This window comes from Scyliorhinus canicula, chromosome 12 (assembly GCF_902713615.1).
Source record: "Scyliorhinus canicula chromosome 12, sScyCan1.1, whole genome shotgun sequence".
Taxonomy (NCBI): Eukaryota; Metazoa; Chordata; class Chondrichthyes; order Carcharhiniformes; family Scyliorhinidae; genus Scyliorhinus; species Scyliorhinus canicula.
In genome coordinates this window covers 64,696,966-64,720,494 of record NC_052157.1, presented here as the reverse complement: position 1 = coordinate 64,720,494, position 23,529 = coordinate 64,696,966, and the positions used below count along the sequence as shown (strand labels likewise).

General features: G+C 53.5%; 1 long non-coding RNA gene across 1 annotated transcript; it reads left to right on the top strand.

The window, feature by feature from the left end:
- The first annotated feature begins 1,872 nt into the window (after positions 1-1,872).
- On the top strand, positions 1,873-5,551 carry LOC119974626. Its single transcript, XR_005462537.1, has 3 exons — positions 1,873-1,896; positions 3,558-3,670; positions 5,436-5,551. It is a non-coding gene; the product is annotated as an uncharacterized LOC119974626 (long non-coding RNA).
- The last annotated feature ends 17,978 nt before the right edge of the window (positions 5,552-23,529 follow it).

Genomic DNA, 23,529 nt, shown 5'->3' with positions numbered 1-23,529 from the left:
GGTCGGAGGGACCGGGTCCGAGAGAGCGGGTCCGAGGGAGCGGGTCCGAGGGAGCGGGTCCGAGGGGCGGGTCCGAGGGAGCGGGTCCGAGAGAGCGGGTCCGAGGGAGCGGTTCCGAGGGAGTGGGTCCGAGAGAGCGGGTCCGAGAGAGCGGGTCCGAGAGAGCGGGTCCGAGAGAGCGGGTCCGAGAGAGCGGGTCCGAGAGAGCGGGTCCGAGAGAGCGGGTCCGAGAGAGGGGGTCCAAGGGAGCGGGTCCGAGAGAGCGGGTCCGAGAGAGCGGGTCCGAGAGAGCGGGTCCGAGAGAGCGGGTCCGAGGGAGCGGGTCAGAGAGCGGGTCCGAGGGAGAGGGTCCGAGGAGCGGGTCCGAGGGCGGGTCCGAGAGAGCGGGTCCGAGGGAGCGAGTCCGAGGGAGCGGATCTGAGAGAGCGAGGGCAGGAGAGCGAGTGCGAGAGAGCGGGTCCGAGAGAGCGGGCACGAGAGAGCGGGGCCGATAGTGCGGGTCCGAGAGAGCGGGTTCGAGAGAGCGGGTCCGAGAGAGCGGGTCCGAGGAGTGGGTCCGAGAGAGCGGGTCCAAGAGAGCGGGTCCGAGATAGTGGGTCCGACAGAGTGAGGGCAGCTACCCGCACCTCCCCCGGCCCGCCCTCGGGCAGCTACTGTCATCAACCCTCCTCCTCCTCCACTTGAAAGTCCCCTCCCCTCAGCAGTAAAATCCCTCCCCCCCCCCCCCCCCCCCCAGGTAGGTGGGGTTGGGAGACCCTTCGGGGCGTGGGATTTTAGTGCTGTATCTTAATAAATCTCTTTATATCCTACCGTGTGTCTCTGAGTGTTTCTCGCCCGTTGGATTCTAAAAAACATTTTGCTCTCAAAAGTGCCTTAAAGTTGGGCTGATTATTGGGATATGTCCCCACGCCAGGTTCAAAACTGCGGAGTCTCACGTAAGAAAAGAGACGTGAAAGGGACACATATTCCCAGCCCTGTTGTGGGATAGCAGGGGCCCAGCGTAAATCTAGGAATGTTTGCTGCAGATACAGGCCACCGCATTTCAGGGTTGGAAACCGCGCATGCGCACGGCGGCAGCCCCCACGGCCGCGCCACGCTCCATGATGGACCGGCTGCAGAGCTGGACACTGAAAATAGACTCCTGATCAGCCGCGCAAACATTTCCCAGCTACGTATAAGGACCCCCCCCCCCCCGCCATACGATCGGCCCGCCCCTGACTACGGAAGCCGCTGAGTCCGCAGCCGCCACGCCGGTTGAGGGCAGAAAATGGCAGGGCGGGCCTCCAGCAATGGCCCCAGGTAGGTGGTAGGTGGTGCAGCGCACTCTCAGAGTACACCGCTTTTCGGGGCCCGCAGAATCAGGGAACCAACGCCGGTCCCGATTCCGTGTGAAAATGGATTCTCGTCGTCTGCGCTGGCATCGGGGTGCGGAGAATCCAGCCCCCTTACTTTGTCTGTCTTGCTTTTCCTGTTTGAAGGATATGCGAGTTCTCAGAACAGTGTTTTGTTGTTGTGGGTGTAACTCTCTCAAAGGTTCAACAAAATTGCAAACTCATCGTTATGAAATCCATTTGTTGGACCAATGAAATGCAACAGAAGTTGGGCGGAGTATTTCCAAAGAAAAATGAGGAACTCTTATTGATATTGTACCTTTCAGCATAACAGCAAATTGCAGTGCTCCACAACACTACCCATCGTGTGCCTTTACGTTGTGTCTTTCTCGCCCTGGTACCTGAAAGTGCTGATCCATCATCACCAGAGATGTGCACCACCATAACATACCATATCATCGACACTGTGACTAATTCCTTCAGTTATTCCATGAAAGTGTCACAGCCGACTGGATCAACTCTCTATCAGTTCAGGAGAAGGCTCAAGGATGAATGAACACTACAAGTGAGTGATAGGTTAAAATTTGTGATCTTGGAATTGAGACCTGATCCTTGCTTCCGATGGATTTTATAGATCCTTGCATTTTGTTGGGGTACACGTGAATTTTTAGCAATGAGTTTCTTACTGATATGTTGGAGAGTTACACCCGAAAACAATACTCATCAATTCTCTGAATTCGCATTCCAGGCAAGAAAACTAACCAGACTGAAAGAGAAAGGGAAAGAAAGAGGCCCAATTATTACAGTGCCTTTGTCAGAAAAAGGCTTTAACTTCTCTCCAATTTCTATATAATGGAGAGCTTGTGGCCCAGAGAGTTATGTCTCTGCCTCTGAGGCTGTGGCTCCAGATTCAAGTCTGACTCCAGGACTTGATGGCCAAGGGAAGCGTGTTCATAACATGGTCAAACAGATTGATTACAACCTCCAAATCCTTCCAACATGCATCCGGGTGATGGAAAGAAAATTGAAGCCCCCACCATCACTATCTGTCTCTCCAGGCAGGTAAAATTGTATGGTTTGACAGCAGCAGGGGTGGGGTACACGGTATGGATGGCCAGTGTGCACCAGATTGGTGCCAACAGCATCCAGTTGGATGTCCTCATCCTGACTGGGATGGATTTGGGACTTCATCCCCTCTGGGAGACTCCCGGAATCTGGCACATCATAATTGAAGGTTCCTTTATTTTTCAGCCTCCGCAGATAGTTCAGGCAGTGCCCATTTTGTCCGTTCCCCCCTTTCACCAACACTTTGACTCCCTCCCTCCCCACGACCCTCCTTTCCTCTCTCTCCCCACCACCCCCCTTCCTTCCCTTCTGTTGGTACAGAGGTGAGGGTATCTGGTCTCTCAGCGCAAAGTTTAGTGCTCGTACCATTTGTTTTTTGTAGAAACGTGTTTTGTGAACTGTTTTAATAATCAAGTATCTCCCCACCCCCCCTCCCCGTAAATTGGTAGTGGGGGAGGGTACCCTGTTTCTCCAACACAAAATTAGTGTTTGTACCATTTGGCCTTGTATATATTTTTTACTGTTTTAATAAAAATATGGATTTGGGACTTGCCTTCCTGTCCTACCTGTCCTGGTGGTTGTGGTCTGTGGGTCGGAATTGCATTTGGCAGAGAACTGAAAGAATTAGAATATGTGTACATTGTTGGTTTATCAATGCTAATTCTCAGCTCCTGGCTGCGAACGTGGAATAAGTCAGAACAAGAGAACACCATCATAACTGTGCAACAAGGAGTAATAGATGGAACTATTCACTGCATCCCAAGTACAGCTTCAATTTATTGCTAACTGTGTTATGATGTTGCTCTGTGAACAAGGGGAGGTTGGGTGGGGTTGCCAGTCTGAATGTCGGGGCTGTCCAGATATTGGGTCCCAGACCCTGGTTTCAATATTGCCACTGACAGGGACAAATCTTGACCTTCAGCTGTGTTGTTGGGACTTGGAGTAAACCACGGGCTATGGCCTAGTCCAGGGAGTAATGGTCACACGAGATCAGTGATCAGAACTTAGGGAAGGGGATGGCGATGATTGGTCTGGGAACCCAGGGTCAGAGTCGGGCATGAATGAGATCCAAGAATAATTATTCTGCTGTTGGGTGGTCTGGACTGTGCCCTTCCCCGTGATTCTCCTGATATGTGAAGTGTGCTTGGTCCTTCTTTCCAGATTCACCTCCAAGGATGATCCAACATATGGAAAATTTATCACCAGCATCAATGGTCTTGATAACGTTAAATCGCAGGAACGCTACTGGATGTTCTACGAACCACTCCAAGTTGGTAAGGGCATGTTCAAGCTGTGAGGCACTGTGAGACTGAAGTAATCCAAAACAGCCAGAAAATGGAGAAGGGGAGAATGAATGAAAGAAAGAAAGAGAGAAGGAAAATGAGGAAAGGAAGGATAGATTGAAAGTATGAAAGAAGTTCAATTTCGACAGCACCTTTAACAACCTCAGGTTGTTCAATAATGTTTTCCATCCAATGCAGTACTCCTGACTTTTGCCTTGTAGAGGATGCAGAGGCTTTGGGGAGTCAGGAGGTTAGTTATTCACTGCAGAATTCCCAGCCTCTGACCTGGTCTTGTAGTCACGGTATTTGTATGGCTAGCCCAGTTCAGTTTCTGGTCAATGGTAACCCTCTGGATGTTGATGGTGGGGATTCAGCTGTAGCAATGTTGTTGAACATCAAGGGGAGATGATTAGATTCGCTCTCTTGTTAGAGATGGTCTCTGCCTCTCTCAATTTCCAATGGGACAGCCTGTAGGAAGGAACTGACATTTAATCCACTGATGAATGTCAAGATACTGAGAGCTCAAAACTGCAGAAATATAAAGGCAGGGATTAAATTACAAAATGTAATAACCCCCACGAGACTCAGAGGGATGATTCGATCGATCTCCCCATGGGCATCGTGGAATATAAGCTGCCCTGCTGAGTGGCAGAGGCCTAACAGCGAGGCTGGTTAAAGCGAACCAGTAACAGCCGGCCAGTGTTGGAACCGGCATCTTCGGATGGTCCCACTGTCCCTGGATGACTGTCTGCCGCTTTGTGGTTGAGCATTTCTTTGACTTAATAAACGTCTGCGTTTAAATCCTTCTCGGGACTCCTGTGAATCATATACAAAACAAATTAAGAAAACAAAAGGGAGCATGAAAAGGTGTCAGCAAGTAAAATCCAGGAAAATACTCCAAGATATTTTATAAATACATGAAGGGGATAAGAGTAGGGTTGATTAGGGATCAAAAAGGGAACCGGAGTATGTGTGGTGGCATGGTTCTGAATGAATATTCCACACCCATCTTCCTGAAAGAGAGAGATGACACAGGTGCTGTGGTTAAGAAGCTGACATGTTCCCGCCCACTCCCCATATCTCCTGATTCCCCGATCACCAGGAATCTGACTCTTCCAGCTTTATATGTATTTAATGATGGAGCATCCACAACCCTTTGGAGTAGATCATTCCAAGGATTCCCAACTCTTGAGTGAAGAAATTTCTCCTCATCTCATTCCAAACGGTGGACCCTTTTTCCTGAGACTGTGCTTACCCTCCGCCCCCTGTGTTTTAGATTCCCTGACCCCTTCAGAATCTTATATGTTTCAATGTGATCACCTCTCACTGTTCACAATTCCAGAGGTTATCGAGTCACTTTACTCAGCCTCAAATCAGAGAACCGTCCCCTCATCCCAGGGATCAATCTGGTGGACCCTCGCTGTACCACCTCCAATGCAAGTTACATCCTTCTTTAAATATAGAGACCAAAACTATTCACATGTTTCCAGATGTGGTCTGACCAAAACTTTGTACAGCTGGAGCAAACCTTTTTATTTTTGTCGGCTGAGGGGTTTAGCGTTTTGAATGTGATTAAGTCACCAAGTTTAGATGGACTGTATTGGATGGAGTGGGGCACAGAAATAGGGAGGGGTGTAGGGCTGGTACAGAGGTAAGGAGGGACAAGGACATGGATTTTACAGACATTAATGTTTTTCAGGTATTGAATCCGGTGATCTGGAAGCAATCACAATGTTTTATTCTTTTCCACTTACAGGAGTTGGTACATTCCAGCCCAAACCTGGAGTAATCGTAGCACTGTACGAGAAGGTGTGACCTCCCTGCTGCTGACAACATGGAAGATTCCTCAGCATCTTGAATTGCAACTTTTTCCCTTTTTTTCTGATGCTCTTGGCTCACTTACATGGCAAAGTGGTTGAGGCCATTTTCTAAGACAAAACCTGCATTTCTATAGCACCTTTCTTTCTAACAGGAATTGCTTCCTTTCTGTTAGTCTTGGTGAGAACAAGAGCCTTGCTCTGACACATTAACTGTATCCAGAACTCAACTTCACCGTGATCCTCAAGTCCCCCATGAGGCCCTTTCTGAGTCAGTTCTCTGAAGGAGAGGAGTTACAAATAGTATCTGGTTTTCACCCTGGAGCAATCAACTTACCTCAACTGAAAAAGCAGTTTATTTACTTTAGTGCCTCCTGAATTACAGGCTCCATCCTTCTCCCTGGTAACTGAGTTTGAACCAGACTGTTCACAATCTTGGGGTCATTTTGAACCCTCAGATAATTTCTGACTACAGCTACTAAAGACCAGCTACTTCAACCCTTGCAACATCACCCAACCCTGTCACTGACCCGACTCATCAGCTGCTGAATCACTCACCTAGACATGGCTGTTCTAATACACTCCTAATTCATCCCCCACAGTTTACAGTCTATAAACTTGGCTCCTCCTTCAGCCCTTACAATCCTCCCTATCTCTCTAACCTCCTCCAGCCTCTACAATCATACCTATCTCTGTAGCATCATCCAGCCTCCTCAATCTTCCCAATCTCTGTGACCTCCTCCAGCTCCTACAACTCTCCCTATCTCTGTGACATCCTCCAGCTCCTACAATTTTCATTATCCTCTAACCTCCTCCAGCCTCTACAATCATACCTATCTCTGTAGCTCATCCAGCCTCCTCAATCTTCCCAATCTCTGTGACCTCCTCCAGCTCCTACAACTCTCCCTATCTCTGTGACATCCTCCAGCTCCTACAACCCTCCAGGATCTCTGTAACCTCCTCCAGCTCCTACAATTCTCCCTATCTCTGTAACCTTCTCCAGCCTCCACAACCCTGCCTTTCTCTACCAATTCATCCAGACCCTCTATTTCTATAACCTCCTCCAGCCCCCACATTCCTCCAATCTCTGTAACTCCTTCCAGCCCCTACAACCGTCCCTATATCTGTAGCTCCTCCAGCCTCTACAACCCTCCCTATCTCTAATCTCCACAGTCACAACACTCCCTATCTCTGTAACTGCCTCCAGGTCCTTTAATCTTCTCTACATCTGGAACCTCTCCACCCTCTACAACCCTCCATATCTCTGTAACCCCCTCCAGGATCTCTGTAACATTCTCCAGCCCTACAACCCTCCAGGATTTATGTAACCTTCTCCTGCCCCTACTATCCTCCCTATCTCTGTAACCCTCCTCCAGCGCCTACAACCCTCCATACCTATGTAAACTCCTCCAACACCTACAACCCTACCTGCCTCTGTAATCTCCTCCAGCCTGCACAACCCACCCTATCTCTGTAACATCCTCCAGCCCCTACAACCCTCCCCTACTCTGTAACCACCTCCAGCCCCTACACCTCCTCCCTAACTCTGTAACCTCCTCCAGTCCACACAACCCCTCCAGGATCTCGTAACCTCCTCCAGTCCTACAACCCTCCAGGATCTCTGTAACCTCCTCCAGCCCCCCACATTCCTCCAAATCTCGTGAAACTCCTTCCAGCCCCTACAACCGTCCCTATATCTGTACCTCTCCTCCAGCCCCTCACAACCCTCCAGGATCTCTGTAACCCCCTCCGAGCCCCGACAACCCTCCCTATCTCTGTAACCTCCTCCAGCCCCAACCACCCACCCTATCTCTGTAACCTCCTCCAGCCCCTACAACCCTCCAGGATCTCTGTGCTCCTCCAGTTCTGGCCTCTTCAGTATCCTCCATTTCCATCATTCTACCAGTGGTGACTTGCCTACAGCTGACTGGATCTTAAGCTACAGATTTCCTCCTTAAACCTCTTCATCGTCCCCACTGTCCATCCTCCTATAAGGTGCTCCTTAATCAGACCCTTTGACTGACCTTTGTACCTCTACGAATTGATGTGAGGTCAGCTGCTCTCGGCTTCCATGCAGTGAAATGCCTCAGGATGTGTTATTGCATTCAAGGTGCTAGAGAAATGAAAGTTGTTGTTATTTACACAGAGATGTTGGTTAATTCTATTGAACCTCTGTGTTGCCATACTGGTGTTGGGATTGGCTTGCTTTGGCAATTGCTTGTTATTTTCAGTTGATTAAAAACATTCAGAATAAACCTGCAATCTTTGGAATAACTCACATGGTTATCTGACTGAAATTTGACCTCAATGACTCCTGTTTGCACCATTTTAATCCGCATATAGTCCTGTGATGCAGTGGCAGGTGCTGCTTGAGTATTCCTGCATGCTCAACAGTATATCTCAAGTCACCAATCCCTGTTCGAGACTCACAGAGGACAACTACTTCAGCAGGATCAAAGAGAGCAGAGTTAAAAATTTCCCCTCCATCAATCCCCCTCTCCCATTCCCACATTACATTGCCTCTCCATCAATCCCCCTCTCCCATTCCCACACCCCATCCCCCTCCACAATCCCCTTTCCCATTCCCACACCCCATTGCCCCCTCCATCAATCCCCTCTCCCATTCCCACTCACTTTGCCCCCATCAATCCCCCTCTCCCCATTCCCCAACCACATTGCCTCCATCAATCCCCCTCTCCCAATCCCACACTACATTGCCTCTCCCTCAATCCCCCTTCCCATTCCCACCACTCCATTTCCCCTCCATCAATCCCCCTCCCCATCCCACACCACATTGCCATCTCCATCAATCCCGCTCTCCCATTCCCACACTCCATTTCCCCTCCATCAATTCCCTCTCCCATTCCCACACCCCATTGCCTCTCCATCAATCCCCACATTCCCCCTCCATCAATCCCCCTCTCCCATTCCCACACCACATTGGCCTCCCCATTGAATCCCCCTCTCCCATTCCCACACTACATTTCCCCTCCATCAATCCCCCTCTCCCATATCCCACACCACATTGCTCTCCATCAATCCCCTCTCCCATTCCCACACTACATTTCCCTCCATCAATCCCCCTCTTCCCATCTCCACACCACATTGCCTCTCCATCAATCCCCTCTCCCGATTTCCCACCACCCCCATTCCCCCTCCATCAATCCCCCTCTCCCATTCCCACACCACATTTCCCCTCCATCAATTCCCCTCTCCCATTCCCACACCCCATTCCCCCTCCATCAATCCCCCTCTCCCATTCCCACCCTCATTGCCCCTCCATCAATCCCCCTCTCCCAATCCCACACCACATTGCCTCTCCATCAATCCCCCTCTCCCATTCCCACACCACATTCCCCCTCCATCAATCCCCCTCTCCCATTCCCACACCACATTCCCCTCCATCAATCCCCCTCCCCATTCCCACACCACATTGCCTCTCCATCAATCCCCCTCTCATTCCCACACCATTCCCCATCCATCAATCCCCCTCTCCCGTTCCCACACCACATTGCCTCTCCATCATCCCCCTCTCCCGTTACCACACCATATTGCCTCCCATCAATCCCCCTCTCCCATTCCCACACCACATTCCCCCTCCATCAATCCCCCTCTCCCATTCCCACACCACATTGCCTCTCCATCAATCCCCCTCTCCCGTTCCCACACCACATTGCCTCTCCATCAATCCTCCTCTCCCATTCCCACACCACATTGCTCCACTACAATCCCCTCTCCCATTCCCACACCCCTTGCCTCTCCCCCTCTCCCATTCCCACACCCCATTCCCCTCCATCAATCCCCTCCCCCATTCCCCAACACCACATTACTCTCCATCAATCCACCTCTCCCATTCCACACCCAATTCCCCCTCCATCAATCCCCCTCCTCCCATTCCCCAACCCCATTTGCCCCTCCATCAATCCCCCTCCTCCCATCCCACACCACAGTGCCTCTCCATCAATCCCCCTCTCCCATTCCCACACCACATTGCCTCTCCATCAATCCCCCGCTCCCATTCCAACACTCCATTTTCCCCTCATCAATCCCCCTCTCCCATCCCCACACCACTTCCCCTCCATCAATTCCTCTCTCCCATTCCCACACTACATTGCCCCTCCATCATCACCCTCTCCCATTCCCACAACCCCATTGCCTCTCCATCAATCCCCCTCTCCCATTCCCACACCACATTCCCCCCCCATCAACCCCCCTCTCTCCATTCCCACACTACATTGCCCCTCCATCAATCCCCTCTCCCATTCCCACACCCCATTCCCCATCACATCAATCCCCCTCTCCCATTCCCACCCCACATTGCCTCCCATCAATCCCCCTCTCCCGTTACCACACCATATTGCCTCTCCATCAATCCCCCTCTCCCATTCCCACACCACATTCCCCCTCCATCAATCCACTCTCCCATTCCCACCCCCACATTGCCTCTCTATCAATCCCCCTCTCTCCCGTTCCACACCACATTGCCTCTCCATCAATCCTCATCGTCTCATTCCCACACCACATTGCTCCACTACAATTACCCTCTCCATGTCCCACACCCCATTGCTCCCTTCCATATCCCCTCTCCCATCCCACACCACATTACCCTTCGCCAATCCCCACTCTCAAGGCCACACCATTAACTCTCTGACAATCGTTCAGCTCATTAGCCCTTTTCCAAATGCCTTCCCTATTGCCCATCTCCAATCCCATACCCCTTTTCACCTCTAATATCCTTCTCTATTCCCATCCCATCTCTCTACCAACACTCCATCAACTGCTCCACATTACCCTCCAATCTCCAAACCAGTCTCCAATCCCACCTTGCCATCCATCTTCCCCAACCCTCCTTACATTCCCCTTCCTCCATCCTCCTCCCCCAGATTCTCCTTACCGTTCTCCATTCCCTCCCCCATTCCCTGTATACCACTACATTCCCCTTACCCTCTTCTATTCCGCCTTCTCCACTCCTCCTTATCCCTTCTCCCTTTTATCAGCATCATAGAAGTATAGAATTCCTGTTGTGCAGAAGGAGGCCATTCGTCCCATCGAATCTGCACCGACCCTCTGAAGAGCACTCTACCTAGGCCCATCCCGGCCCTGTAACCCCATCAAACCTTTGGAAGTTAAGGGCCAATTTAGCATGGGCAATCCACCTAACCTGCACATCTCTGATTGTGAGAGGAAACCGGATGCACACGGAGGAAACCCATACAGACACGGGGAAGAAACATACAAACTCCACACAGACAGTCATCCAAGGTTGGAATCGAACACGGGTTCAATGGTGTTGTGAGGAATGGCCAAAAGACAAGTGGGACATTATCCCTGCAGAGTAAGTTGACGGGGACGGCACAGGAAGTGCTGACTTGTCAGAGCAGGAATCTAGTTTTGTGACTCAGTGACAAAGACTATTCTCGATGCGTACAAATTGAATCCCGAAGCATATAGGCAGAAATTCCGGAATTTGAAGAGACTGCCAGGACAGACTTATGCAGAATTTGTGAGGGTTAAACAGAACAATCTTAATAGAGGGGTACGAACTTTGGGCATTGCAGCTACCTATGAAGCTCTGAGAGGTCATTCTCTTAGCGGAGTTTAAGAATTCCTTACCTTCAATAGTAAGAACCCATGTTGAAGACCAGAGGGTACAAACCGCAAGGCAAGCAGCAAGTATGGCTGATAATTATGAGTTGATCCATAAATCTGAACCTTTGTTCCATCACAACAATAATTTTGAAAAGGTTTGAAGTGGGAGAGTGAGAGGATGGCAGGTAGCCAAGGTAATGAATGGATAGCTAGGAAGGTCCTTGGGTCAAGTGAGACTTGGAAGCCTGGGTGTTACCAATGTAACAAGGTGGGACCTGTTTGGTCAGCATGTTGGAAGCTGCGGGGGAAACCCATGGCACCTATGGGGGTTCGGAAGGAGCATCTGAGAAGGGTGTGAGAGTCGGGAATTCTGCAGTCAGACAGTAGCATTACCTGGACCTCGGAGAAACTGAGGTGCTACTGCTGTGGGAGTAAGTGTAGGGAATGAAGCAGATGAGAGATATACCGGTTTTTGTGTTGAAGGGGAAAATCACCCATTTTCCTCGACAGAGGTAGCCAAACCTGTAACGACTTGAGAGGACACAGGGGCTACTCAAACTCTTGTGCTCAGAAGGATTTTCCTCCAGAGAGCTCAGTGAATGCTGAGGGGCGGGATTGTCAGCCGGCAGACGCCGGAATTGGGATATGCGATTGGGCAGAGAATCAGTTCCTCCGACGAAATTGTAGCAGGCGCCTATTTCAAGGCAAATCGAAATTCTCCATCGCCTCAACAGCGGCATCAATGCATTCCAGCACACTCAAACAGTAAACACCGTTGGCATATCATTAACAGGTCTGACCCGGTATTCTCCGGAGCCGCCATGATCCTCCGCCTCGACTGGGGTGAATTCCCAACGGTGAGATGCACTTGTACTTTTTAAAAATTGTGAAACTGCCATCGTGGCTGATGAGAGACGGGGGTAGGACATGGGGAGACACATCGGGGGCTGCCGGGCCGAACACTGGCCGGGCTGGCTGGGGAGGGGGCATGCCAGGGCGGTAGGGGGCGGGACGGGAAAACAGGGTGGACCCCCCACAGGGACTGGAGCGGTTGTCCAGGCATTGACCACCAAGGCAGCCATCTTGCAATGCACCCACTGACCAGCCACCTTGGCCTGGTTAGCAGAATGGCACGAGCTGTATGGGTGCCCCGACAGAACCCACCCTCCGCCATACCCTCTTCAAGCCCACGGGTCGCCATCTGCCGGCAGGGAATCATGCAGCCCACACAAGTACAATGGCCCCTACAGGGGCACCGAGCCGTGAAGCGTACAACTGGCATGGGCCAGCACGGCCGACCGTATCGTGGCAGCAAAAACCAGGTCAGACGCCCCCACGGTACCAGGCACCGATGGGGCCCGAAGTGCAGAGAGGAGGGGGGAGGGGGGCATGCGGGAGCAGGGTCCGCAGTGCCAACCGGGACAACCATGTAGCCTGGTGGACCTGGTGATCACAGGAGTTTGAACCATGCCAAACATGTCGGCCTTTTGCCCCCATGCAGACAATGGATTTTGGAACTCAACCAGCAATGGTGGCGTTAATGTAGTCGCAATAGCCCGGGGGGGATGCCCTGCGGCTGTATGTGTGGTGAATGTGATTCACACTATATATAGTTGCCAATATCACTCCATGTATATATGTTTCGTATCTACCCATTGTAAGTGCAGTTGCACTATCCGACCACCAGGGGGAGTCATTCTGGGAGTACGCGATGAGTTTGTACTGGGCTCCTCCCTTGGCTCCGCCCAGGACTCCTCCCCCTGGGACCGATGTATAAAGATCAGTGCCTTAGAGCCAGCCTGCCATTTCACTTGAAGTTCAACGACGAAAGGCTGGCTCTATTGTAAGTGTATTAAAGCCTCTGTTCAGATCCAACTACACGTGTTCGCTGAATTGATGGTTCCATCAATTAATACACTTAAGAAGCTGCCAAAGTAAAGCATGGAATCCGCTCTAAAACCAGGACGTCTAGAAATCGATCCGCAGGATGCAGAGGCGAAAGAAACCTTCTGCCACTGGCTGAAATGTTTTAAGGCCTACCTGGCCGAAATCAGCACCGCTGTGAAACTACGGAAGGAACAAAAGCTCAGCCTACTGCACGCGAGGGTAAGCCACAGAATTTCTACACAACTAAATCCAGCCGGTTCCTACACCGCTGCGCTGGCGATTTTGGACAAAATGTATATTAGGCCCATGACGAGGTCTTTGCCCGCCATGTGTTCACGACTCGCCGACAACGGGCTACTGAAACTTTAGCTGAATTTGCACGCGAGTTTGAACAATCTCTCAAATGACTGTAATTACCAGGCCGTAACCGCGGCCGAACATAGGGAGCTTGCTGTGCGGGATGTTTTTGTAGCGGGCCTTCGATCTAGCTATGTACGCCAGAGACTATTAGAAAATGGGGCCAGGGCTTTAGAGACTACCGTAGAGGCTGCTATCACGATGGAAGCTTCCTTCCGCAGCCTCAACTCGTTTCCCACGGACCCCACTAACCCCGCATGGGCCCCCAACCTGAGGACCCCCCAAGCCTGTGCAGCAAGGCCCCCAGCTAACGCGCTGCCACAGCCGGTCCTACTGTCCCAGTCAACTACTCAAGCTATCCAGCTGCTCCAGCTAATTACTCAGCTCCCCCAGCCAGCTACTCAGCTCGCCAAACCAGTTATTCAACTGCTCCAGCCTGCCACTATTCAGCTCCCCAAACCAGATATTCAACTGCTCCACCCTGCCACTTCTGTGGACAAAGCCAGCACCCGCGGCAGCACTGCTCAGCCCGATCCGCGACCTGCTGCAGCTGCGGGAAGAAAGGCCACTATGCTAGAGTGTGCCTCGGCAGAAGGGCCCCAGCCCTCAAATCCCCAACAGTCCAAAAACATCACCCCCAGCACCAACAGGCCCGCGGGGTCCGAAACGCTGCATCCTACGCTCAGGCTCCGCCCCCTCCCGTCACGTGCGATACATGGGGGCCACCATCTTGGACGCCATCTTCCTCACCACCCTCCACGTGCGATCCACGGGCCCTAGCTGCATCCCCAGACTCAAAAGCTCATCGGAGGAGTACGACCTCCCCGGGCAGTCACCACATGGCCCGCAACTCAGCGCAGTGTTCCTGCATCAAGCTCGCCAGAACGCAGGGCATCTACTCGACAGGACATCCGATCCGAAGAATTCGACTCCCCCAGGCACCCACCACACGGCCCGCAACTCATCACGGGTCACCCTCGACCAATCTCGCTCCAAGCATCTGAGAAATTCGATGACGGAGGTCCAGATCAACGGATACAACACGTCGTGCCTCTTCGACTCCGGGAGTACAGGGAGCTTCATACACACAGAGCTGGTAAGACGCTGTTCCCTCCCTATTTATCCCGTCAACCAAACTATCGGCCTCGCTTCGGGCTCCCATTCCATCCAAATCCAAGGCCGCACTACAGCAACGCTAATGATTTGAGGCGCTAGCTATTCCAAATTTAAACTGTATGTCTTGCCCGACCTCTGCGCGCCACTCCTCTTAGGCTTGGATTTCCAATGTAACCTCAAGAGTCTCACCCTCAGCTTCGGCGGGCCCCTGCCCCCACTCACTATCTGCAGCCTCGCCACGCTGCACATCGCCCCCCCCTCCTCTCTTCGCCAACCTCACCCCGGATTGCAAACCGGTAGCCACCCGCAGCAGGCGGTACAGCCTACAGGATAGGGTATTTATCAGAATGGAGGTCCGAAGGCTGCTCAGTGAGGGGATCATAGAGGCCAGTAACAGTCCCTGGAGAGCTCAGGTGGTGGTCGTCAAGACCAGGGAAAAATTCCGCATGGTCGTCGATTATAGCCAGACAATCAATCGCTTTACGCTCCTAGACGCGTATCCCCTCCCCAGAATCGCAGACATGGTAAACCAGATCGCCCAATATCGGGTATTTTCCACGGTGGATCTGAAGTCTGCATACCACCAGCTCCCAATCCGCCCGGAGGGCCGCCACTACACGGCGTTCGAGGCCGATGGCCGCCTCTTCCATTTCCTCCGGGTTCCCTTTGGCGTCACTAACGGGGTTTCGGTGTTCCAACGAGCAATGGACCGAATGGTAGACCAGTACGGGCTGCGGGCCACGTTTCCGTATCTGGATAATGTTACCATCTGCGGCTCTGACTAGCAGGACCACGACGCCAACCTCCACCGTTTTCTCCAGACGGCCCAAAAATGAAACCTTACATATAACAAGGAGAAATGTGTGTTCCGCACAAACAGACTAGCCATCCTCGGCTACGTCGTGGAGAATGGAGTCCTGGGCCCAGACCCGGACCACAAGCTCTTAGAACTCCCCCTCCCTCATTGCACCAAGGCCCTCAAACGGTGCTTGGGGTTCTTTTCGTACTACGTCCAGTGGGTCCCCCAATATGCGGACAAAGCCCGCCCACTCTTCAAGGCCACACTATTTCCCCTGTCAGCTGAGGCGCGCCAGGCCTTCAGCTGCATCAGGGACGACATCGCCAAAGCAGCCATGCGGGCGGTGGATGAATCCACTCCCTTTCAGGTTGAGAGCGACGCCTCAGAGGTAGCGCTAGCAGCCACTTTAAACCAAGCAGGGCGGCCCGTTGCATTTTTCTCCCGTACCCTATCCGCTTCAGAACTCGGACACTCCTCAGTCGAGAATGAAGCACAAGCCATCGTGGAGGCTGTCCGACACTGGAGGCACTACCTCGCAGGTAGGAGGTTCACCCTCATTACCGACCAACGGTCAGTCGCCTTCATGTTCGAAAACTCGCAAAGGGGCAAAATTAAAAATGACAAAATTCTTCGGTGGAGGATTGAACTCTCCACCTACAATTATGATATCAAATATCGACCGGGGAAGCTCAACGAGCCCTCGGATGCCCTATCCCACGGGACATGCGCCAGCGTGCAAATCAGCCGCCTAAAAGCCATCCACGATAACCTCTGCCACCCAGGGGTCACCCGGCTCGCCCACTACATCAGAGCCCGAAACCTGCCTTTCTCCAACGAGGAGGTAAAAGCGGTCACCAGGGACCTGCCCGATCTGTGCGGAGTGCAAACCGCACTTCTATAGACCAGACAGGGCCCACCTGGTCAAGGCTTCTAGGCCCTTTGAACGCCTTGCGATCGATTTCAAAGGGCCACGCCCCTCCACTAACAAAAACATTTACTTCCTTAACATTATTGACGAGTTCTCCCGATTCCCCTTCGCCATCCCATGCCCCGATATGACCTCCCACACAGTCATTAGGGCCCTGCGTAGAGTCTTCACCCTGTTCGGTTTCCGCAGCTACGTGCACAGCGACCGGGGTGAGTCCTTTATGAGTGACGAGCTGCGTCAGTACCTGCTCGACAAGGGCATTGCCTCGAGCAGGACTACCAGCTACAACCCCAGGGAGAACGGGCAGGTGGAGAGGGAGAACGCGACGGTCTGGAAGACCGTCCTACTGACCCTCAGGTCCAGGAAGCTCCAAGTTTCCCAATGACAGGAAGTCCTCCCTGACGCGCTCCACGCAATTAGATCCCTCCTGTGTACAGCTACCAACCAAACCCCCCACGAACGGAGCGGGTCCGAGAGAGCGGGTCGAGAGAGCGGGCCTAAGAGAGCGGGTCCTAGAGAGCGGGTCCGAGGGAGCGGGCCCGAGGGAGCGGGTCCGAGAGAGCGGGTCCGAGAGAGAGGGTCCGAGAGAGCGGGTCCGAAGAGGAGCGGGTCCGATGGAGAGCGGGTCCGAGAGGAGCGGTCCGAGAGAGCGGGTCCGAGGGAGCGGGTCCGAGAGAGCGGGACCGAGAGGAGCGGGTCCGAGGGAGCGGGTCCGATGAGAGCGGGTCCGAGAGAGCGGGTCGAGGGAGCGGGTCGGAGATGAGCGGGTCCGAGGAGAGCGGGTCGAGAGAGGGGGTCCGAGAGAGCGGGTCCGAGGGAGAGGGTCCGAGGGAGCGGGTCGAGAGAGCGGGTCCGAGGGAGCGGGTCGAGGAGAGCGGGGTCCGAGAGAGCGGGTCCGAGGAGAGCGGGTCCGAGGAGCGGGTCCGAGGAGCGGGTCCGAGAGAGCGGGTCCGAGGGAGCGGGGTCCGAGGGAGCGGTTCCGAGAGAGCGGGTCCGAGGGAGCGGGTCCGAGGGAGCGGGTCCGAGAGAGCGGGTCCGAGAGAGCGGGTCCGAGAGAGAGCGGGTCCGAGAGAGCAGGTCCGAGAGAGCGGGTCCGAGAGAGAGCGGGTCCGACTGAGAGCAGGTCCGAGAGACGGGGTCCAAGAGAGCAGGTCCGAGAGAGCGGGTCCGAGAGAGCGGGTCGAGAGAGCGGGTCCGAGAGAGCGGGTCCGAGAGGAGAGCGGGTCCGAGGGAGCAGGTCCGAGAGACGGGGTCCAAGAGAGCAGGTCCGAGAGAGCGGGTCCGAGAGAGCGGTCCGAGAGAGGCGGGACCAGAGAGAGCGGGTCCGAGAGCGGGTCCGAGAGAGCGGGTCCGAGAGAGGCGGGTCGAGAGAGCGGTCCCAGGGAGCGGGTCAGAGAGAGCGGGTCCGAGAGAGCGGTCCGAGGGAGCGGGTCAGAGAGAGCGGGTTCGAGAGCGGGGTCCAAGAGAGCGGGTCCGAGGGAGCGAGTCCGAGGGAGCGGATCTGAGAGAGCGAGGGCAGGAGAGCGGAGTGCGAGAGAGCGGGTCCGAGAGAGCGGGCGAGGGAGCGGGTCCGAGGAGCGGGTCCGAGAGAGCGGGTCCGAGGAGCGGGTCGAGAGAGCGGGTCCGAGAGCGGGTCCGAGAGAGCGGGTCCGAGAGAGCGGGTCCGAGGGAGCGGGTCCGAGGGAGCGGGTCCGAGAGAGCGGGTCCGAGGGAGCGGGTCCGAGAGAGCGGGTCCGAGAGAGCGGGTCCGAGAGAGCGGGTCCGAGGGAGCGGGTCCGAGGGAGTGGGTCCGAGAGAGCGGGGTCCGAGGGAGCGGGTCCGAGGGAGCGGTCCGAGAGAGCGGGTCCGAGGGAGCGGGTTCCGAGGGAGCGGGTCCGAGAGAGCGGGTCCGATGAGAGCGGGTCCGAGAGAGCGGGTCCGAGAGAGCAGGTCCGAGAGAGCGGGTCCGAGGAGCGGGTCCGAGAGAGCAGGTCCGAGAGACCGGGGTCCAAGAGAGCAGGTCCGAGAGAGCGGGTCCGATGGAGAGCGGGTCCGAGAGCGGGGTCCGAGGAGAGCGGGTCGAGGGAGCAGGTCCGAGAGACGGGTCCAAGAGAGCAGGTCCGAGAGAGCGGGTCGAGAGAGCGGGTCCGAGAGAGCGGGACCAAGAGAGCGGGTCCGAGAGCGGGTCCGAGAGAGCGGTGTCCGAGAGAGCGGGTCCGAGAGAGCGGGTCCCAGGGAGCGGGTCAGAGAGAGCGGGTCCGAGAGAGCGGGTCGAGGGAGCGGGTCAGAGAGAGCGGGTTCGAGAGAGCGGGTCCAAGAGAGCGGGTCCGAGGGAGCGAGTCCGAGGGAGCGGATCTGAGAGAGTGAGGGCAGGAGAGCGAGTGCGAGAGAGCGGGTCCGAGAGAGGGTCCGAGAGCGCAGGTCCTCGAGAGCGGGTCCGAGAGAGCGGGTCCGAGAGAGCGGGCATGAGAGCGCGGGTCCGAGAGAGGGTCCGAGAGCGCGGGTCCGCGAGAGCGGGTCCGAGAGAGCTGGTCCGAGAGAGGGTCCGAGAGAGCGGGTCCGCGAGAGCGGGTCCAAGAGAGCGGGTCCGAGAGAGCGGGTCCGAGAGAGCGGGCACGAGGAGAGCGGGTCCGAGAGAGCGGGCACGAGAGAGCGGGTCGAGAGAGCGGGTCCGAGAGAGCGGGCACGAGAGAGCGGGTCCGATGGTGCGGGTCCGAGAGCGGGTCCGAGAGAGCGGGCACGAGGAGAGCGGGCACGAGAGAGCGGGTCCGATGGTGCGGGTCCGAGAGAGCGGGTCCGACGAGAGCGGGCACGAGAGAGCGGGTCCGATGGTGCGGGTCCGAGAGAGCGGGTCCGAGATAGTGGGTCCGAGAGAGCGGGTCCGAGAGAGCGGGTCCGAGATAGTTGGTCGAGAGAGCGGGTCCGAGAGAGTGGGTCCGAGAGAGCTGGCACGAGAGAGCGGGTCCGAGAGCGGGTCCGAGAGAGCGGGTCCGATGGTGCGGGTCCGAGGGAGCGGGCCCGAGAGAGCGGGCACGAGAGAGCGGGTCCGAGAGAGTGGGTCCGAGAGAGCGGGTCCGAGAGAGCGGGTCTGATGGTGCGGGTCCGAGAGAGCGGGTCCGAGAGAGCGTGACCGAGAGAGCGGGTCAGAGGGAGCGGGTCCGAGAGAGCGGGTCCGATGGTGCGGTTCCGAGAGCGGGTCCGAGAGAGCGGGTCCGAGAGAGCGGGCACGAGAGAGCGTGTCAGAGATAGTGGGTCTGACAGAGTGAGGGCAGCTACCTGCACCTCCCCCGGCCCGCCCTCGGGCAGCTACCGTCATCAACCCTCCTCCTCCTCCACTTTGAAAGTCCCCTCCCCGTCAGCAGTATAATCCCACCACCCCCCCAGGTAGGTGGGTTGGGAGACCCTTCGGGGCGTGGGATTTTAGTGCTGTATCTTAATAAATCTCTTTATGTATCCTACCGTGTGTCCTCTGAGTGTTTCTCGCCCGTTGGATTCTACAAAAACATTTTGCTCTCAAAGGTGCCTTAAAATTGGGCTGATTATTGGGATATGTCCCCACGCCAGGTTCAAAACTGCGGAGTCTCACGTAAGAAAAGAGACGTGAAAGGGACACATATTCCCAGCCCTGTTGGGGGATAGCAGGGGCCCAGCGTAAATCTAGGAATGTTTGCTGCAGATACAGGCCACCGCATTTCAGGGTTGGAAACTGCGCATGCGCACGGCGGCAGCCCCCACGGCCGCGCCATGCTCCATGACGGACTCGGACTGCAGAGCTAGACACTGAAAATAGACTCCTGATCAGCCGCGCAAACATTTCCCAGCTACGTATAAGGACCCCCCCCCCCCCCCCGCCCGCCGTACGATCGGCCCGCCCCTGACTACGGAAGCCGCTGAGTCCGCAGCCGCCACGCTAGTTTTCCAACCGGCTGAACCTCATTAGATCCACGTCGTCAAGCCTTCGGCCGGTCGAGGGCAGAAAATGGCAGAGCGGGCCTCCAGCAATGGCCCCAGGTAGGTGGTAGGTGGTGTAGCGCACTCTCAGAGTACACCGCTTTTCGGGGCCCGCAGAATCAGGGAACCAACGCCGGTCCCGATTCCGTGTGGGAAAATGGATTCTCGTCATCTGCGCTGGCATCGGGGTGCGGAGAATCCAGCCCCCTTACTTTGTCTGTCTTGCTTTTCCTGTTTGAAGGATATGCGAGTTCTCAGAATAGGTGTTTTGTTGTTGTGGGTGTAACTCTCTCAAAGGTTCAACAAAATTGCAAACTCATCGTTATGAAATCCATTTGTTGGACCAATGAAATGCAACAGAAGTTGGGCGGAGTATTTCCAAAGAAAAATGAGGAACTCTCATTGATATTGTACCTTTCAGCATAACAGCAAATTGCAGTGCTCCACAACACTACCCATCGTGTGCCTTTACGTTGTGTCTTTCTCGCCCTGGTACCTGAAAGTGCTGATCCATCATCACCAGAGATGTGCACCACCATAACATACCATATCATCGACGCTGTGACTAAGTCCTTCAATTATTCCATGGAAGTGTCACAGCCGACTGGATCAACTCTCTATCAGTTCATGGAGAAGGCTCAAGAGATGAATGAACACTACAAGTGAGTGATAGGTTAAAATTTGTGATCTTGGAATTGAGACCTGATCCTTGCTTCCGATGGATTTTATAGATCCTTGCATTTTGTTGGGGTACACGTGAATTTTATAGCAATGAGTTTCTTACTGATATGTTGGAGAGTTACACCCGAAAACAATTACTCATCAATTCTCTGAATTCGCATTCCAGGCAAGAAAACTAACCAGACTGAAAGAGAAAGGGAAAGAAAGAGGCCCAATTATTACAGTGCCTTTGTCAGAAAAAGGCTTTAACTTCTCTCCAATTTCTATATAATGGAGAGCTTGTGGCCCAGAGAGTTATGTCTCTGCCTCTGAGGCTGTGGCTCCAGATTCAAGTCTGACTCCAGGACTTGATGGCCAAGGGAAGCGTGTTCATAACATGGTCAAACAGATTGATTATCAACCTCCAAATCCTTCCAACATGCATCCGGGTGATGGAAAGAAAATTGAAGCCCCCACCATCACTATCTGTCTCTCCAGGCAGGTAAAATTGTATGGTTTGACAGCAGCAGGGGTGGGGTACACGGTATGGATGACCAGTGTGCACCAGATTGGTGCCAACAGCATCCAGTTGGATGTCCTCATCCTGACTGGGATGGATTTGGGACTTCATCCCCTCTGGGAGACTCCCGGAATCTGGCACATCATAATTGAAGGTTCCTTTATTTTTCAGCCTCCGCAGATAGTTCAGGCAGTGCCCTTTATGTCCGTTCCCCCCTTTCACCAACACTTTGACTCCCTCCCTCCCCACAACCCTCATTTCCCGTCTCTCCCCACCACCCCCCTTCCTTTCCCTTCTGTTGGTACAGAGGTGAGGGTATCTGGTCTCTCCAGCGCAAATTTTAGTGCTCGTACCATTTGTTTTTTGTAGAAACGTGTTTTGTGAACTGTTTTAATAATCTCCCCATCCCCCCTCCCCGTAAATTGGTAGTGAGGGGGGGGTACCCTGTTTCTCCAACACAAAATTAGTGTTTGTACCATTTGGCCTTGTATATATTTTTTACTGTTTTAATAAAAAGATATGGATTTGGGACTTGCCTTCCTGTCCTACCTGTCCTGGTGGTTGTGGTCTGTGGGTCGGAATTGCATTTAGGCAGAGAACTGAAAGAATTAGAATATGTGTACATTGTTGGTTTATCAATGCTAATTCTCAGCTCCTGGCTGCGAACGTGTGGAATAAGTCAGAACAAGAGAACACCATCATAACTGTGCAACAAGGAGTAATAGATGGAACTATTCACTGCATCCCAAGTACAGCTTCAATTTATTGCTAACTGTGTTATGATGTTGCTCTGTGAACAAGGGAAGGTTGGGTGGGGTTGCCAGTCTGAATGTCGGGGCTGTCCAGATATTGGGTCCCAGACCCTGGTTTCAATATTGCCACTGACAGGGACAAATCTTGACCTTCAGCTGTGTTGTTGGGACTTGGTAGTAAACCACGGGCTATGGCCTAGTCCAGGGATTAATGGTCACACGAGATCAGTGATCAGAACTTAGGGAAGGGGATGGCGATGATTGGTCTGGGAACCCAGGGTCAGAGTCGGGCATGAATGAGATCCAAGAATAATTATTCTGCTGTGTTGGGTGGTCTGGACTGGACCCTTCCCCATGCTTCTCCTGATGTGTGAAGTGTGCTTGGTCCTTCTTTCCAGATTCACCTCCAAGGATGATCCAAAATATGGAAAATTTATCACCAGCATCAATGGTCTTGTTAACGTTGAATCGCAGAACTGCTGGATATTCTACAAACCACTCCAAGTTGGTACGGGCATGTTCAAGCTGTGAGGCACTGTGAGACTGAAGTAATCCAAAACAGCCAGAAAATGGAGGAGAAGGGGAGAATGAATGAAAGAAAGAAAGAGAGAAGGAAAATGAGGAAAGGAAGGATAGATTGAAAGTATGAAAGAAGTTCAATTTCGACAGCACCTTTAACAACCTCAGGTTGTTCAATAATGTTTTCCATCCAATGCAGTACTCCTGACTTTTGCCTTGTAGAGGATGCAGAGGCTTTGGGGAGTCAGGAGGTTAGTTATTCACTGCAGAATTCCCAGCCTCTGACCTGGTCTTGTAGTCACGGTATTTGTATGGCTAGCCCAGTTCAGTTTCTGGTCAATGGTAACCCTCTGGATGTTGATGGTGGGGGATTCAGCTGTAGTAATGTTGTTGAACATCAAGGGGAGATGATTAGATTCGCTCTCTTGTTAGAGATGGTCTCTGCCTCTCTCAATTTCCAATGGGACAGCCTGTAGGAAGGAACTGACATTTAATCCACTGATGAATGTCAAGATACTGAGAGCTCAAAACTGCAGAAATATAAAGGCAGGGATTAAATTACAAAATGTAATAACCCCCACGAGACTCAGAGGGATGATTCGATCGATCTCCCCATGGGCATCGTAGAATATAAGCTGCCCTGCTGAGTGGCAGAGGCCTAACAGCGAGGCTGGTTAAAGCGAACCAGTAACAGCCGGCCAGTGTTGGAACCGGCATCTTCGGATGGTCCCACTGTCCCTGGATGACTGTCTGCCGCATTGTGGTTGAGCATTTCTTTGACTTAATAAACGTCTGCGTTTAAATCCTTCTCGGGACTCCTGTGAATCATATACAAAACAAATTAAGAAAACAAAAAGGGAGCATGAAAAGGTGTCAGCAAGTAAACTCCAGGAAAATACTCCAAGATATTTTATAAATACATGAAGGGGATAAGAGTAGGGTTGATTAGGAATCAAAAAGGGAACCGGAGTATGTG